This window comes from Sitodiplosis mosellana, unplaced genomic scaffold (genome assembly GCF_009176505.1).
Source record: "Sitodiplosis mosellana isolate CC-2019 unplaced genomic scaffold, AAFC_SMos_1.0 Smas_scaffold_12, whole genome shotgun sequence".
Taxonomy (NCBI): Eukaryota; Metazoa; Arthropoda; class Insecta; order Diptera; family Cecidomyiidae; genus Sitodiplosis; species Sitodiplosis mosellana.
In genome coordinates, this window is record NW_022595254.1 from 1,583,520 (window position 1) to 1,603,718 (window position 20,199).

General features: G+C 36.9%; 1 protein-coding gene across 5 annotated transcripts in view; it reads right to left on the reverse strand.

The window, feature by feature from the left end:
* The window catches only part of LOC129567728 (uncharacterized), an 89,142-nt gene that overhangs the window by 61,353 nt on the left and 7,590 nt on the right, over positions 1–20,199 (reverse strand). For 4 of the 5 annotated variants that reach the window (XM_055444961.1, XM_055444960.1, XM_055444952.1 and 1 more), the window contains exon 2: positions 11,840–13,070. The gene's annotated coding sequence lies outside the window, so the exon portion shown is untranslated. The remainder of the gene's footprint in view (positions 1–11,839; positions 13,071–20,199) is intronic. The other variant, XM_055444962.1, reaches the window with a different exon arrangement.

Sequence of the window (20,199 nt, forward strand, 5' to 3'; positions counted from 1 at the left end):
CCAAAGCAACCGATGGTTATAATAAATGCACACACTAGTTTGACAAACTTTCCTGCATGCTTCTCTCCCGTTCGTATTCTCGGTTTTAGAGAGTTGAGTCCGTTCTGGTCTTTTTTTCTCTATTCCGGTGGTTGTTGTCTTCTTCATTCACCCTACTCGTTTTGTCTTAAATAAAGAAGAATTATCCGGATACTGGATTTGCAATGCAAATTACATGCGCTTCACTTGAAAATTGTTTTGAAACAATTTTGAAACATTGTGTGTGGATATGTTTGTTTGTGATACAGAAAGAAAAACGCTAGCCGAATAGCGTTGAACTGAAAATGCCGGGCAAAAGTGACGGAAAAATTCTTATTTATCGCCTCAAACGTAAATTATGGTCGGTTTACTTTCTAATCCACATTTATTCACTCTGAAAATTTATTCCCATTCCAGGGCAAATAATTCACCGCAGCAGCGCATGCAGCATATTTGACCCTTATATTTGACACACCGCAAACAAAAACCAGTCAGTTAGAGCTCTCTTTCTTTCACGGGGCGCTACCAAATACACACTACTACAAGCGAACGTGAAAAAAACCATGTCAATTGAGATGAGAATACAAATCCGCCGGGCTCACGAAAATCTACTTCTTTGAAATGTCATTAAAAACACACTGGACACTTGCTGCGAGCATTCCAAATGTTTCACATTTCGTATGGGGTTTTCTTTTTTTCTTATTCATCCGCTTCTTTTTCGGGTCTTACTGGTGATGGTAGGGCTTCTGCTGAGCAAAACTTTGATTTCTCATTTTATTTGTGGCCGGATTTTTCAAACTATCTGCTTGACGTCAATATATTCATTCGCCAAGCACCACAACTGTCGCCCGAGATCTCACCAAAGATAAACTTTACTTTGCATCGGTGTAAAAGGAGCAGAAAAACCATGGTCGCATATTTTGCACGCTTCTTCTCTCTCTCTCTCAAACACACACACAAAGACTTATACTGACTCACACAGAGAGTCACCCGTTTGTTTGCTCTTGCAAAAAATGTGTTTCCATTTGGTAGTCTCGGAGCTTTTTTTCATACGCTTTGCATTAGAATTATGAACATTAACTTTACCCCGTAGGTACAATTTATTATGGAACTTACAAGTATCATGTCGCTGGCTTGCTTCTGTATTGCATTTTATACAAACAGTTATTCGCTTTTGTTCTGCATTTTCCTCAATCTCTCGTTCCATATTTTTGTTCGCATTTTTTTTCTCGTTCATTCGCTCGTATTTTTTTCCCATTGTGCGCGGTGATCATTTCGTGCAAGAATATTGGATACAATACATATTTTATTTCGTTTTACTGTCTTTATCTCCCCGATTATACACGATGTGTGTGTGTGTGGGTCTGTGTATCTGTGCTTTTTCTCTCGTTTGCCTCTCTTAATAATGGATTGTGGTTTTTTTTTCTGTTTCTGCAAGGCAATATGTCGTATATAATAAATATATCTAAACGAATCTTAGCCCCGGAGTCTCTCGGATAATGCATTTCTTGCCATTTTTAGCATGTGTGTCGAAAAAGCTTAACATTGCTAACAAAAACAACCGACTAACACAGCACACAGGCACCGGATGAAAGAGCAGGAAAAATCCGACATTTTATTAGGAAATTACATGTAGCATGTGGATGTAATCAGATGTAGTTGTGAACGAGTGGAAAAACGCGAAACACACAAATATATACACCTCACTGACAAAAAAGGACTTTTCACTCTTCTGAATAAAATATGGAGCATAAAGAACGTGTATATCTAGGGGCTTCACACGATTTTGCAGAACGCAAATAACTCTGAAAAAATAAAAATAATAGTGAATCAAACCTTCAACCGAAAATTTGAACGACTTTTGAAGGATTTTGGTGGATTACGGTGAATATTGGAACATTTTTTGACTATACAATCTGCACAAATTTACTGGTATGCACGTCAATCTTAAATATCTATGTATATTTAATAATAATCATTAGACTGTAATGTCAAAAAATTTTCCAATATTCACCGTTATCTACCAAAATCGTTCAAATTTACGGTTGAAGGTTTGATTCACTATTATTTTTATTTTTCATACGTATACACGTAAATTTGACATATCTATGTATATTCAGTAATATTCATTTGTCGTTCACGATAAATATTGTTGAATATACATGGATATTTCGGATTCACATGCATACCATTTAATTTCTAAGTTATTACTTGATGCGATCGGATATAAAAGATGAAAAAAATGATTTTACCCCCTAGGTGTATATTTGCATGCTGTTGAACATGAAAGGTAAAAATATCATACGAAATCACACGTGAATGGTGATGAATAGCGAGCAAGCGTAAGAAATAGATAAACATTAAATATAATTACTCGCATGGTGTTCAAGAGTTTTAAAGAGAGAGAGAGAGAGAGAGAGAGAGAGAGAAACGCCTGAATCAGTCTCGTTTGCCCGAAATGGAGCGCACCCAGTTTCTCAAAATGAGAGAAAGAAAAATTCGACCAAATCGGAACGCAAGTGAAGTGGGCAAAAGTTCGTTTGGAATGAAAAATAGGCGGAAAGAAAAGAAAAATGATGAAAATCGATTAGCCGAAATGAAGCTCATCCAGTGAGTGGGGCAATAAATGATTCCGATAGCGCAACGAAAAATGGACGAACAAACGGCAAAGAACTCCGCTCCCTTCCTCTCTATCGGCGAGAAACGATGCGACGTGAAATTGAATTTGAAGGAATCGATTGCTATCCGATGGCGCATTGAAGTCGGATGCCGACCTTTTTTTTATTCTTCTCTCCTTGTTATTAGTTTTCGCATTTTGGATTTACTGCAGCGAATAACATCAACATCAGAAAATGGATCGCCAACAATCTATCACGTTGAACACTGGTTCGTTGCGTCGGGGCAACCGTCAGAAGTGGTGCGTTCGCATTTATATTTGATTAATATATTGATGGAGAATTGTTTTTCGGCCATGTTAAATCAAAAATTGTACATATTTGGCCATTTGGAGAGTAGCGGAGGCGCTCACAAAGGAAAAGCTAGAGGGAAAAAAATAATGAACGTCAGACAATGAAGAGGATTACAGATGATGGGTTGATAAATCAGACACTTTTACTTGGGCCCCAATCATGAACAGAGAATAAACAGTTTGATTCGTTTTTTATACGTTTGTCAGCTCTTTTTCTGCTCTCCTCTGGAAAATTGTGTGTATAAAATCACATCGAAAAATGCGAACTTACGCCTTTCGGAACGAAGAACAACAACAACAACAAAAAATAACATTGATCAAACATCAAGAAGTATCCACTTTTATGAACTGATTGCGCAAATAATGTAATGGACACCCAGTGCTATTGGACGAAATCCTCGAGCTTGGAACATCTGTTTATACCGAGCCATGTTTATTTATTATTTAGCCAACATACAATAAATTGAATGGCAATCGTAATAAATTACCAATGTCGTTTTGTTGATTCGTTCGTTCGGTTATTGGTTTCATATTGGAAGCGTTTGTTTGCGCTTCAATTTTCTCACAAAGTCGATATATGTATTATTTACTTATGACTTCCACATTAATGGCTATTCCAATGAAATCACAAACATGAACATGCACCCATTCTGAAGCACCATATTCCAACATTCGACTGTCTATTGCCTTTAGCGGTTTTATGAATTGCTGCGAAAGCTTTTTGCAATATACCACATCGAATCTTGCACACAACAGTGCAATTGCTCACAACCGCAATGTAATAACGCACACATCGTTTCAATGGATGAAACCATTTCGAATATCATCGAAAACACATGCCACAGCACAAATATGCAAATATAAGAAAACCGAAATGCAATCGGTTTTGCACACACACACGCACACACACATGAATGCATCGTCTTTTGCATAGCATTCGTGTAAATAAATATTTGCTGTTGTATGGGCCGATGCAACGTTCTACATTTTATTTGCATTACATACTTCTATCATGAGTTATGTGCAGTCTATTAATTACTGGCTCATATTCGAAATGGTGACATTCTATTCGAAGTTCAACCACACATTTAGCAATAAGCCCACGCAAATGTAAAGGTGTATGCAAATACCCGGGTTCATTTATTCAATTTTACGCATTCTATTCTGAATCAGGTTGAAAAAGTAATATCGAAACCCAATACACCTTGTGGTTAAACACACAAACCGAAAACACCAAAGGAAATTTTCCAGTTTATGACAGTGCAGCACAAATGACAGACATCACTCAAATTCTATTTGAAACTGTTAACCATCACACATAGAATGCACTCAAATGAATATTGAACAAGCATATTTCGTCTAACCAATCTCATTAGAAATGCTCTTAGTATCAAGAAGAGAACAAACAAACACAAACGGATTTATTTATCGATATGAATTTCTCACCTTCTCCGGCTCCGTCTCAACTCACATCGACGAACATTTGATATGTGCTTTGATTCAGCCATCGTTTATTTATGATGTGATTAATATTTCTATTTGTTAATATGAATTGTATGTTGTATATATCCCTTCGAACGAATGCGTGGCAAATCGATCGAATGCGTGGCATATCGATTGCGGTTCATATGGAAATTTCCATTGCATGAATTATGCTTTTTGAATTTACCTATTTACCATTGGTATGTTTGCATAGTCTCGAGCTACCATTTCCGCAGGAATAATTCAGTAAGTAATTCACGATTCTAATTATAAACGTTTCGCTAAATCAAACCTGACTTCAATTGAGAATATTTATTTGATGGTGAAACACATTGAATCCGATTAGAAGCTTAACATTTTTCCGTCCGCATTTTTTGTGTGTTTTATAGTTCATTTCTGTTTGAGAAAAAAATGCTTCATCTGATGATGTGAGTTTTTGCCTCATGGCACAGAGATAATTTAACCGGAAAATGTGAAGCTGATGAAATGGTGCGAATAATTTGTGTACTATCGAACGTGGATAATCCATATTAATAACATTACAAACCACGAAACTTCCTAAATTCCAATGTGAACACAGCTTGCGACCAATAGGCACCGAAAAAAAATGTGTCACACAGCGATTTTGTGGTCTGCTCGAATCTTTTTAATTGAATGAAAAGAATTAAAAAAAACACTGGTCAAAGTGATTAAATTCACATTTATCAAAACATTTCAATGGTTTGAATGCCGCACAGCGTTTGGTTTCATCAATTCCACACAGACAACGTTGCACACAAAAAGAACTCGCCCACAATAGTTGATCATGTTTAAGCTCTTTTAAAAACTCTGAACGACCATTTGATTGCAACATCAAAATATGTACACACCAGAAATGATAGAGACAAAATATGATATGGTTTTTTTTTCTTATTTATTCTCACTACACACCATTTCGAAACAAAAAACAATTTGTTACCTCATACGCGGTACAAATCGGTGACAATTGAAAATGAAATTGTTTTTGCCAATGGCCAGAGAACGGAAAAAAATGAACGCCAATAAAAACCGAAATTAAAATGAATAAGCTCGACAAGATCAGCGGGCAAATCAGACGAAAAAAAAACTGTGCGACCGAAAAGTGCGTGCTGGAAAAAGACCTCGAAACCGAATAATTAAAACAATGTTTATTGCGCTGCTGTGTACTTGAGCTTTATTTATGTTATATCCGTACGATGGCAACAAAAACAGTAACAACCAACGACAGTTCTAGTGATATAATTTCAGTGCGATTTTTTTTCGTTTCGTTTCGTTGCTTCGTCCAAGAGGCAGAGAATTTCATCTGTTTCGCATAAACTGTGCACAATATCAAAAAGCGGCAACAGCAACGGAAAAAAACGAACGGGGCAAAAATCTATAATATAACGTGTTTGTTAATGTAGTTAAGCTACGATTGTAGCCGATCCTAAAGTGTATACATTGGCTTAATTTTTCCCTCTGAACCCCAACATGTCACTGTACACAGACATAAATATTGAATCCATTTCAACCGCAAGTCGACTGACCTGACAGCAGGGAAAAAACACACACACACACACAAATACACATGAGAACTTTTGGTGTCGTATTTAATATTGGCGCGTTCATGTAGACGAAAGCCACGAGTTTGAGGAAAGGAAAAAAAACTGACCGACATAACTGCTTGTGTTGATCTGGTACATTGAATTGAGTGTGTGAACGAGAGTCTCATTCTATTTTACGGTTTTTTTTCGTCATTCGCTCTGTTGTGCTTATCCGGGCAACAAATTTCTATATGATAGTTTATGTTTGTGTTATGTGTGTGTGCCCAGCTTAATTCCGCCTATCGCATTATACGTTCTGTTCAATGACCATCACCAACTCACGCTCCCGCGCGCTTTTTCTACCTCTCTTTCTCATACACTCACTCCTTGGTTTTCTCGGTGATTTCGTGCTACTAACTCACGAATACGATATATTTATTATATTTGCTTTTTGAGGAAATACCTTTTTTACCTTTCGTTTGTCACAAACAAGCAGAAATAATGGCAGATTTCGAGAAATTAAATTCATACACAGATACATCCCAATAATTGTACAAGATTTTAAATGTCAAATTACAAAGATACATTCTACAATCCAGCCAATGCTATACATGCCTTAGCCGGAGAATGAGAAATGCTACTGTTTGACCCTTCTTATAATACTCGTTGTACTTTTGTTGATCTCTGCAACAGTTCAACTCCACATTTTGTGTTCACAAAATATAAATGGAATATCGATTGGGCTGTATGTATATATGCCTTGTTATTGAAAACCACGTCATTTCCATCCGTAATTCGCTTGGTGAAACATTACCGATATCATGTTCATAGATTATTAACTCTTAACGCAAATAATGGAATCCGATACGTAGGGTGCACCGGGCAAAAAACGCCGAGTAACCAGTGAACGCTCAAAACAACAAGTTATACAACACGCTGCGCTCACAAACACACACGTGCAAGTAAGCGAGAGGCAGAGAGAGAATAAGCTGAATGTAATTTACGTCCAGTTTAAAGGATTGAAAATTGGTTTTTGCTGCCTGGAAATCGATATATTCATTAAATGAATACCAACATAGGAAGCAAATACCACCGGATTCAATGCATCAACAGAAGAGCGCAGTAACGGCATCACACTCAATACCGATACCAACGAAAAAAAACAACAACAGCCCCATTAACAAGAAATGTTGAGTCAAATAAAAATCCACTTGTGAAATAATCGATAAAGAGAAAAAAATATTTGTGCATTTTTTCAACACATTCCATCAAATGGGGTTGGAAAATATGTATATCGGATAAATGCTTTGAAAGGATAAACACAATGAAATGGCCGCATTGCTGCTGTGTATGCCATACAAAACGAACCAGCGAACGCGAGAGAATACATAAAAGAGAAAAGAAAAGAAAGAGAGTTGAAGCCAGACACCAGTAATTTCCACAAGCCGTTTGTATAATAACTAGTGTTGCGCACTTAAAAACATAGCCAGCAAAAATTGGGTCGTTTGCCCCTAGTCGTCTCACGTCGCCTGCCATCCTACTGCACATCGCGTACAAAAAGAAACAGCATATTAAAAACGATTTATTTTCTGTACTCAAAATGAATGTTCCGCACATTATAACCCAATCATTTGGACGCAAATGAATTTTCATATGGCATGTAGTGTAATAATTTTTTTTTCATTTCTCTTCCGCCGTTCTCTCTTTCTCTCGCCCCCATGCCTGCTCGCCGCATTTCATTTATGTGAAAATTGGCGCAAATAAATCGTACAAATGAACTAGCTTTGGCTGGAGGCTGATATTCATTTATTATTATTTCAGTGTGAAAATATTGTTCTGGAGTGGCATTTTCGAAAGTTTTCCGCCTGATATACTTACCCGTACGTACCACGCACATCAACCGCACACATCGAACCGAAGTGACAAAAGAATCAAACAAAAGCACAATAGCGAAGCAATTGCTCGATAGCGGAGGCGGCGGCTACAACGGTAGTCAGCTCACATTCATGTGGAATGCACACAACAAAAAATGTGCTCACATTCTCAAACAGCCATACATATAGTCTATCTAGTTAATTGTGCGAATGGCGAAAACCTTTTGCGCCATTTTTTGAAGTTAGAATATGAATTGTCGATGTTTCACCAAAAAGCCAGCGAGAGACTAAACGAGAACGAGAGAGGGACTAGTTAATTTAACATAAAATACAACGCACTCTCCCCGTGTGGAAAATTTTTCCGAGTCGAGTCGTTTGGGACATTTTGACTGACTAAAAGGGATTGTCTCGAACAAAATAAGCAACTGCAGTTAACTTTAATCACAAATCAATCTAAGTCAAAATGTCCCAAATTAGTCGACTGACTGAAAGAATAACTAAACGTGATTGTCTCCATACAAACGCATGATTTCAATCAACTTAGCCAGTTTTAGTTGTGTATCACTACATACAGTTACATACAACTGAGTGACTGTTAGTCATTTTATTTGCACACGGGTCTGTATCACATACACATATGAAGAGAATTTCATTCCGGCGCTCATATTATTTGTTATCTTTTTTCGAGACAGAGAGAGAGGGAGAGGGAGAACCGAAGACAAATGTTAAATGAAGTCTCTAATTCATGTGCCTAAAATTATTTGGCAAACAACGAAATGTTGAGCGAATGTGGGGACGACGATGAGAGCCTCTCACTGAAAAGGCATTTTTGGCTTTTTGTCGTTCAGTACGGAATCAGCCCTTTGTATCGAAAGCTATGTTGAGTATGCATTGTCTCTCTCCCTCTCCCTCTCCTTTTCCCTCTCCCTCTCCCACTCTCTATCTCTCTCTGGTTTATACATGTTGAGCATTTAAAACAACCAAAACTATGCGAGGCGCTTTTGCTAACAGCATTTGTTAAAATTTCCAGGCAGAGAAATATTTTGTTCGCTGTTAAATGCCATCATGCAAACACATTTGTAGCCACACATTCGCTAGCTACAGCTAACATTTTATCATTTTGCAAATTAACACTAGTCTTCTTGCTTTTACTTGCTTGTTCTCTGCGCGCGCGTGCCTTCCAACTGAATTGCGTATGTATACATCCGGCGGATGAATCGGCGTTTAGTGAAAGTGTTTCACATTAAAACAAAAACTACTCACATTAAACTATGCAAATGTCTGCCTGCCGTTTTGAATACATAAACTTCCACCCAAAATGATTGCATGTGTTTCCATTTTGCTTGCGAGCAGAAAAAGAGAGAAAAAAAACGCAAGAATTGTATTCTGTGATTATCTGGTTGTTGTTGGCTGTATTTTCCGCCACACAAAAGAATTCAAAGAGCAATCTTATACACCGAAAATTTCACCAGAATGAAAATGAAAATGTGGAGCTGATTCATGGTTTCTGCGCTTGTTATTGTAGCCGACTTAATGAATACCGACTTGTAGTTAGGATATCTTTATCATCAAACGAATGAGTATGGAATAGAGCATGAGAGCCCAAATGCTGCTTTCGAATGCATGGATGTTTGTGGTTTGTTATTTTCTCGCCTCTCTTTCCCTGCAAAACTCGCACTCATTCTTTTTCTCCGGGAGAATCTTTCAGTTATCACTATCGGGTGGCGCGCGCGGTACACTTTGTGAATACAATCTCCTATTTTATTGCATATTTCATATACGATTTTATCTGTGCGTTTGGGTTGAAAAGATTGGTTGCCGAGGCATCACATTATTATCAGTTTTCGTATGTGTGTGTCGCGCGACGCATTATTTTTGTTCATTTTAAATGGTTCGCAAACAACAATAGCACATCGAATTATCAGCACATTCACGGAAAATATAAATACGAAAAAAAAACACACAAACAAACGCACACACATAAAATATATGGTAAACATGGGAATAAATTCGGAATTATTTATGTGATGAAAGCCCGATGTATATAATAATTTGCATTGGGTATTTTCATGTATGGAAATCGTACACGCTCACTCGCTTTGCTTGTTGTATTCACGAAAATCAGCTCAGTTCGGCTCAAGGGAAGAGCAAAATAATCTGAAATTGAATGGAATGGCAAAAATCAGGGAAAACGAGACCAAACACAAGCCATGGGAAATTCGATTCAAACGGAATATCACATAGTATTTATTCAAATGTGGGCATGTTTTTTGTTGTTGTTTTCAATTTGAGATCATGGCACGTTGATCATCTTCCGAGAAAAAGCGTGGCATTTCATTTCCCATTTGGAAAACGAAAATGAACCGCACATACCATACGATGTAACCCAAAAATAGACACTCAAATAAACCACGCGTATTTAAAATGTTTGTTTTGCTGCTTAATAGCAAAGCAATTATATCACATACCCACACACATACCCAAGCAATAAAAAAGAGCGAAAATGTTGATGTTTACGTGGAAAAGGGCAGAAGCGTCTCAGCGGAAAATTTCAATTAAACGTTCTTCCAAGTGACATCCAGAACTACCGAAATAAGACATTTGCCAACCGTTTAAATAAAGTGTTTCAGCATCAACATCTTCTTTATTTCTCATCCTTTTTCGCTCTCAACCCTTGAACTCTGTATGTGTATGTATGTGTGGCAGACGAATCGAGTGTTTTAAATCAAAACCAAACATGAAGAGCAAATGACATGAGTAATTCAACATACAATATTCAGAGGCGAGAAATAGATAGTGGCGTATGTGTGTGTGATTATATGTGTCTGCTGCACGATAAAATTGTTGAAACAAACAAATTTGATGCGCTACGAAGCAAGACAAAGATGCGGGTGACATTTACCACCATCCGATGTCTTAATTGAATGTGAAAGCGACAATTTGCTTCGGGTTTACTTCCTCCATCTCGTCGTCGAATCATTTCAAGTAAAATTCCTTTTTTCAGACGGATGCTTAGCTCGTTCCTCTCGGTCGTCTGTATGCTTTTAGTTGACTGTAGCTGTGGGTGCCTTCACACAGCGCATAAATTCAACGCTTAAATAATTAATGCACGATTTTGATCGATTGAGCAAATTCTAAAGTTCATTGCGTTTCATACAGACGCATACACACAGTGTGAGATTAAATGGATTACTTGCAATTTGCATGACGGAGTCGGGATGTCGATACACAATGGATGCACTGAAAATTTTCAAAACACTCCGCCTTTCACTTTCATTAATTAGAAGTGTGTAATCAATGATACGTAAGGCTGAATGTGCTTGAAAATGAAGTGATCCGAAAAATGTTCAGTGCAACCCATGTCCAATGCCACCAAAAAAAATGGATAGCAGCATATTGAATGCGCTTGTGACAACATTTTAGACTTTAGCCGGATATGATAATGCACACAATAACATTGCTTATCGATTAAATCTGCTGCGATGCAGAATATCAATGATTTCGCCCATAAATGACAGTAAAATAGAGTTTGCAAATAAATATATTTGCCTTAATATGGATCATCTCTTCTGCAACGACAGATGATGCTTTGTGTTCGTTACTTCGACACTAAAACCAAATACATTTATTGCCTTCAATTTGTTGTACGACCCTCAATCGGTGAGCGTCAATGTGGCCTACGTTGCAAAAATCAGTTGCATTTCCCTTCTGAACTTTCTCTTGCATATTGTGCACGTTTTGACAATCACATTTTCCAAAAAGCTCAGAGAAAATACGTGGACTACGTTGACTCACATTGCGACACTTGCATTGTAAATATAATCTCTGTTGAGACAGCATTTGGCACTTACATCGTGAAAGATCCGAAAATAACGATTCAACCCATTTCTGCCAATCAATTTATAATTCGAAAAATGAGATTTATAATATATTTCTAATCTATTAATATGACTTACCTTGTACTTCTTTAAATATGATGGCATTTACTTGTTGACACACATTGGATTATTATTTTTTGGTTGTCGTGCTTCTGTTTTTGTCGTAGAGTCAATTGTCACATCAATACAATTTTCAAACGCTTAACGTGAAAATGCGTGTTTTTGGCAACGGTGTTTACGTCGCGACGCGGTTCTTCATTCAATTCGTGTCTAATTGAATGGATTGAACGTATATATTCAATAGCACTTTTCCATCAATAATAATGCATCAAATAATATTGTTTTCTTTTATTTTCAATGTTTCACGACAATTCATGCGCATATTAAACATGAAATGTGATCTTTTATGTAAAATTTATTGCAATCGAAAACCTTTTCTTTCTCCCTCGCTCATGTCAAACAACACTTCATTTTATCCTCATAAAATGCAATCAATAAAATTTTATAAATTGCACATTAAATCTCATGTACCGGATTTACCATTCGTGTTAATTTTTTTCTGCGCTGTTTCTGTTGTTGATGTGGCTGTTGCACGTTTATTTAATGTCGTTATTTAAATGGTTGTTATTATTATTGTTGTTGTTGTTGTTATTTTCCATCGATTTATAATAATCACGAAAATTGTCTGAACAATTAAACGAATGCATGTGTTCGACGAAGCGTGTTTGCTTTAATTTTAAAGTCCTGTCACACATGCCACTGACTACTATGTTGATCTATTCAGTTTGACACTCCAATGAATATATGATACGAATGTCAAATACGTAAGTGAATTCGGATTCGCTCGTTTTTTTTCAACTGATATTATCAATTAATGCGATATATATATATTCAAACAGAAATAATCAGTTCCATTCTGTTATTTTTTGTGCTCGTGCTTGTCCACGTCCTCGTCGCCTCGTTGTTGTCCAAGATATATTAATGGGTGCTTTAGTGCGGGAAATTGAATCGAGGCGCAATTTTTATTCATGAATTAACCGAATTTATGCACATTTAAATTATAAACTCATTATATGTGCGCACAAGTGACTTTCCAGCGATAACGGCAGTGTGTGCATGGGCCGAAAATGGGAATTCATTATTCAAATGATGTTTTCGGTGCATGCAAATGTCGGTCCGTGTCTATCATGCTCACACCGTTCACAGTTATTCGCATGCCTTCCACGATTGGTTTTTATTTTCACTATCTGGGCGGCTTAGAAGCGTATCGATTTAACCAATTTTATTCACATTGTGTCATGTTCTGCAACTGTTGGAGTTCGAAAAAAAAAGCGATTCGAAACATAGAGAGAGAGAGAGAGAGAGAGAAAAAGAGACAAAAAATACATTTATGAATGATAACAAAGCTTAATGGAATAGAAATGTTGAAATTGTTAAGGTTTGTTGTGCAACACACTAACACTAACCCCTATGGCGGAATTACATAATAAAAAACCAAATATAGATATACAACCGACAAACGAAGAGAAAGAAACAACATCAACAACCAAAAAATAAAATGAACGAACGAGAAAACAGAAAAACAATGTAACAACCGAAAAATATTTGCAAAACTAGCAAAAGCCGTATTTTCCGAGTCGAATGACGGTGACTACGATGCCGCCGACGACGACAATGACAACGACAACGACAACAAACAAAGCTATTCGGTTTTCTATTCCAAATTGGTTGCTTTGGTATTTCAAGTTCTCGATCTGCTCTATGGATTCTATATACGTGTATGTTTTGTTGTGCTGTTTTTTTCCGCATTTGCAAAATGACACGGCTTCGGTAGATCTACCGTTTTCCAGCATGACTGTCATTCGACATAAGCCTATGCATTTTGTTTTTCAATTGGTGCCCTCCGTTATTATCTACGGTGTTTATTTTCTATGGCTTTGCTAGCCTTTTTTCGGGGTAGGTGTGGAGGCCAGGCCTGATGGAGTTTCAGAAGAATGAGTTTTGTTGATCGTATAAATAATGTAAACCACATTTACATTGTTACGACTAAAAATCACAGAACAAAAGGATTGGGTGAGCTTAATAGCACTTTTTTCCCTATCCATCCATTCAAGTTTGAGCCCAATTCGTAATTTTTCGGTGCAGTGGAACTATCGGGGTCGAAAGCGTGAGTGGGCGAGTTGAACGCACATCGAATTCTCGTTCATTCATTATTGAATAGCGTTAATTGACGTCGATTTAAATTGCTCCGATGCACCATTCAGACATCGGGTGTCGGTTTGTTTGTGTGCACACGAAAAGTTTTGAATTTTCGTCCCTCGTAATTTGGGATCGATTTTTACGAAACAATTGTTCACAACAATGGAGAAACAGTGACACTAAAACCACACGTTGCCATAAGCAACAAACTCGACGTGCAAGTGGAACAACCATAGCAACCTGAAATACCGGGACAAGGTATGAATTATTCGAAAGAGAACGAGACCATTTGTGCTGTGGTTGGTGTTCAGTTCTCGGCCATTTGAGCTACGAAACGAGAGACTGTGCGAAAAATTGTATATGGCTGGGTGTCGGATTTACCCCGAAAGCCACTTGGATTAGTTTCGGTTTGGCATTTTCCATATTACTATTTGGCCTAGGCCAACCGTATGGGACCAGTTTCCCATCACAGTACAATCCAGAAACTTCTTCGCGGCACGTAATTCGGTCGGTATTTTGAATGTGTAATGTGTGTTATTTAACTTCTTTCTAATGATTGTTCCGTATATGACCGAGGTCATTCGTAATTTTGATTACATAAACATTAAAACAAGCATTAAAAGCACCAATAGAATCACCGTTGTTTTTTTATGTACATAATTGACTTGCAAAAATACAGCGGGTAATGAAATGGAATCTCGTATTTCAATGGACGTAATTATATTTACCGATGAATTAAAGAAAAGCATCACGAGAATGCGAAATGTGATGGAAGACTTGTTTATGAGCAATTCCATTAAATTTTAATGTAAATTTCCCCAGTTCTATTTTCAAACGGATAAAAAAACGGATTCTCCGAACCAAATCATTCTGGTGTGGGTCAATCGATATACCGTAAATAGACCGATGTTTGGATGAAAGGGACGGCATTGCGATGTAATAAGAGGCGTTGAAGAGGAATTTGTGTTCAGTCAAACCAAAAGTGAACGTGTTTTTGCTGAAACACGACGACTACTGTTTTGACATACCTGCAAATGTAACTCGACGAATCGATTCGAAATAGAAAACCGTCCCGCACACGTTTACCGCACCCCTTCCCTTTTTTTCAAATTATTCACTTTCTTCGTTCGTTTGACACAATTTACGCTCATTTCACATGTTACATTAATTTTCGCGTACAGGCGAACCGAAGCCCCCAGAATGACTCGTTTTCTACAAGTACACAACACACACTCACACACACATTTCACATCGATCCTCAATCAAACGAAAGCGAAACCAGTCAACTTTGACTAACATATACGCTAAGACCGCGCCACTGCTTGCAAAACATTTCCCGAACGATTCGGAAAAACCCAAAGCCAAAATAGGAAAAAGTGAAGCCAAAGTTTGGAGTGATTGTCGCGTGCCTTTCCATAATTTGTATCGTTTTGTAGATAGATTTGTTATTTCTTAACGACTCAGAAGCGTTTGTTATTTATGTAAATGCCGCGAACATGGAGGAAAAAAGAGTGAGAGAAACTGAAAATGGAAACCGAATCTCGAACTGTAAACATTGTTTTGGCTTTGGAACGTAACGCGGATATGGGATCGACAGAAAAACACATTCTTTTGGCCCCAAAACCAGACATTTCTGCACATATACTGGAATATCGTATTCATTTTAATTTCGTAATTGACGCATGGTCGATAAAAGCGATATTTATACGTGAATATCCCAATTTTTTTTTCCATGCAACGTTCCCATTTTCATTCCGATCGATTTTCAAAGCTGTCGAAATATATTCAATTAAAGTGCAAATCAAAGTCCGTTTATTATTGCTGACATATTGACACATAGCTGCTGGCCAAATAAACAGGCATTTTTATTCCTTCAGGAAATATGCAAAAACCTAGTGATTGAAATAAATTATTCATTTTTAGAAACAGAGCAAAAAGAACCCGGTGCACATACCAAATAAAGCAGTTCGGAAATGTTCTAGCGCAAACTTTTGTCGACTAAAATATTCAGCGAGCAGAAAAAAACAACAAAAGTCAAATCCCATGTTTTGTCATCGAAGCACTGTCAAAAAACTTGGGAATTCATTTCCATTTCCATTTCAGTTTTTGAATTTAAATACCCATTTCAAGAATAACAAATGACAAAGTTCCGACAAAGTGAAAATCCAAACTGAAAAACGCTCGTTCACCGTTCGCATAACAAGTTGAAAAAATGGTCTTGGTTTTTATTAGAAAAAGGACTAATCAGACACACAGCCCGACAATCGTCAATGTGCTTTTTGAAATAGAATGACAGTTGCGCATATTGCGATTGCCCATTAGCGATATTCAAGGAGTCTCGCACGTCTTCTCATCCAGGCAGCGTGTGCTCATTATATATTCAACGAATCGGGCCAATTTAAGCCAATCTAAACCAAAGTAGATCACAACATGATTGCGAACAAAAGACAAATAATGTCACAAACAATGATGCATCTTTCGACTGAACTGCTTGAATACCATTCAAATAACACAGTCATTTGAATTCCAATGACAGTAACTTTTCGCTTGCCTTCTCGTTTTTCCACTCGCTTTTCCATCCAATTCTACTAACTATTTCTTCGTATGTGTGATTTTGCAAATTGGGACGAAATTTACTTTTCGAACAATGAAATTAAATGCCAAGTTGTAAATGACAGTCCAATTTACGATTGCTCACTTCTATTCTTCTTTTGTTGGGATTCGTGTGAAGCGAAAGAAAAATACCTACAAAAACAAAAACGTTTGTTCCAGCAAAATGCACACAACTGCTATAATAACATCAACAGCAGCAAATGGTAACAATATTGAAGCTGCATTTGAAAAGAGCATCTCATCAAAATGAACAGTGACTTAAGTCAACAATTGTTTAATTCTTTCACTTAGTGTAGCATTGAAAATGTGTCTGCAAAACTCGAATTAATTATATTTTTAGTTTTGGGATATGTCGCACGATTTTTAAAATGTCACTTAATGCAAGACCTGTCGTATTGCTTTCAAGTTTTTTTTAATGCGCCGCTGACAAGAAGAAATGGCTTGTGCCATAACAAATTAAAGCATTTTTAGAATTGTTGATGCAATAGACAATAAGCTAGCAAATCCACGAAATTTTGTGCCATCAAATGGAAAACAATTCAAAAACAGAACTATCAAACTACAATTGGGAAAATGCAAACTTGATGAAAATGACAGTGCTGTTGATGTTGTTAGAAAGTGTCTTTTCGCATTTTGAAGCACTCATTTTTGATGGCTGAATTTTTTTTTGCTGTGTAGGCAAGCATTTCACTAGAATAACTCATCATAGTAGGCAAGGTATACTTGAATACATTGGGTGTAATTTCCTAGGCAATTGTTCATTTTAAATTTATGAGAAAAACTTAAATGTCGTTGTCATGCTAGTTGTCATGACAAGCATTTGAAGTGGAAACAATATCGAAGAGCTTATTAAACCTCCACTAAATTAAAAAAAAAACATTCAATTTATCATTTTGAATCATTTCAATTTTTGGGTGAAATTAATCTACCCATGCTTTCACAGAATGGTTTTTATTTGTTGATTTTGTAGCTCAAAGATGAATTTTTATTTCAACGATATTTTGCACATATTTCGTTTGTTTTTGGTTTGCAGGTGATATTTTGGGTAGGAAAAAAAACAAATAAAGTAAAGACCAAAGGAAATGAACAACCGATATACATTCTCGCCGTGTGTTATTTTTTCCCTCCATCCATCGATATTCAAATGGGAAAAGTATGTTTTGATTTTTCTATTGTCCATAGATATACTTATGTTTGAATGATTTCAAAAGGACTCTAACCAGATGCAAATGGTATGTATTCATTGAGTTTTTTTTAAAGTGAAATCCCGCATTCATTCAGTTGCATAGATAAATTGGTATCTTTCTATCTTTAGCACGGAAATAAACAACGTTTCGAATAGAAATTTATTTTCTCCCATTATCGACCCGAACTCAGGCTAGAATTTTATGGGGCGGTTGGCATGTAAGTATGTGAATGTGTGAATGTGTGTGTAACATTCATATTGATTCTATTGAACCGGAAGCGTAAGCAATTTCCGTTTGGCAAAAATGGTTCAATTCGTTCAATCATTGATCATTTCATGCAATGTGCAAATGGTGTGCTGCACATGCAAATGCTCGGACCACACACACGCACACATTTACATTGGAAATAGGCCTGTTGGTGCGACGGGATGTTGTGCGAAATTCAATGACCAAACATTGACCCGAACGCCGACTCAGTGACGCATTGAATCATAATTCGAAGAATGAACCCATCATGAACTTAAACACAATTTATACTGAAATTTGATATAAAATTCGATTTAAATTGTGATTGCTCTTGGCATCCGCACCGATTAATTGAAATTTGTTTGATTTCACTGCTACGGATTACAATCAAAATGAAACGGCTCGGCAATCGTGGAATTACACGCACCCACCGTCTCCAATTCTCGGTACTCGGCGATAATTGTATTTTAAACACTCAACTCATGCAGACACACCGATGAAAAAGCCCTTTTTACGAGTGGTGCACACACATTTTTATTCATTTTAATTTTTCATCACAACAAACGTTCATATGCTATCGCATTGAAAATTGCATTTTTGCTTCGCTTGTGCCCATTATGTATGTCAACTCGAGATTTTATCGTTTTAAATAAAACACTCGAGAAAATTGCGAACTTGTGTTGTTATCTCTTGAAAATCATTTTTATTGCAATGCACATGTACTCGAGTAATTAAGCTTAATGAAGATCTGTTCATTATTTTATTAACTGTGGCGCTTCCTTTTTTTGGTTGGAGGTAAGTGCGAATTTTCCACGATGAAGTATGGGCAATTTTTTTTTTCACATGGAATATGAACGAAATTCGTTCAACGAATAAAAAGCCAGGAACATGGAATTTAATGGGAAACTTTTTTTTTGCTGTCGAAAGTAGTCCACTTTTAAAGTTCGTTCCATTTTCTAGTGAATGCATTACTGAGTAACCATGTAAATGAACTTTCAATTTAGCCCACTTTGTGTTGTGGCCAAACTTGCGCAGAACTGTGTGTTGCGTATTTCCGTTTCAAACCGCATTAAATGCCTCAATAACCCAAATGTAAACGTAATAACCTACACAATGTTTAGTTTGCCAAGCGAAAAGCCTTACACAAAAGTTCACCAAACAAATAAATGGTTTAATAAACTGTACTTTCATTGCTTGACACACACGACAAACTGAATGGGAAGAACGGTGCCAATGTCGAGGTTCGAGTCAATTGATTGCAGTATATATATAACAATAAATGGCAAATTGATTTCTTTAATTTTAAATTGGCAATTAGACGAAGGAGCGAACGGCCGAACAATTGAGAAGCGAAGTGAATGAGCGTTAAAAAAAACTTTTCATCTCTCAAGTCTCAGCGGGCGATTTTCGTGTTCAAACACATACACACACCAAGGATACGAACATCAAATCCGATCCGGACGAATGCCATCGCTGAAAAACAGAACATTTTACGAAACTTTTCAAGTATTTCGTTTAGAGCTGTCGCTGTTGCTGCCTGCTGCTATTTTTTATTTATTCGTCTGTGTGCCGGAGAGAGTTTTTCTGTTGTTTGTGGTGTCAAACATCTCGTTTATTCCGTTTTTGCGTCAATAGAAACGGGATGAAGCTGCTGCTAACAAAGTTCGTTTGCCAAACAACGCCTACCACATCACTTTGGAAATTGTTTTGTCGTTGCTCGTTCGATAAAAGTTATGTAAAGACTTGAAAATGGCAAATAAATCATATCGTTCGCTGACGCTATAAAATCCATTTGAAAATATGTTGATATTGAAAATCAGTGCGGTGATGAAAAACGACCATCGCAAAATATTTTCATTTGTGGGAATTGAAGCATCATTTGTGGGAAACAGACCAAAATTCATTAAAAATGACCGTTTTTTTCTCTTTAGTATATAAATCATAACAGATGCAATGTGAAACCTGAAAAAATCTGAACTTCATTCTGTGGCCATACAACAGCCACCCGGTTGAAAAATTAAGTTGAATCATTCCCTCTTCATTTTATTCTGCATAATTCCATGGTTTGCGGGCTATTTTTTTAAACCTTGCAGAATAAAAATATTTATATTTTTGTGGGGTTTCAACGGGATATCCATCTCCATAGATTTGGCCGAACTATAGCAAAGCGAATAGCAGTTTGGATTACAAATG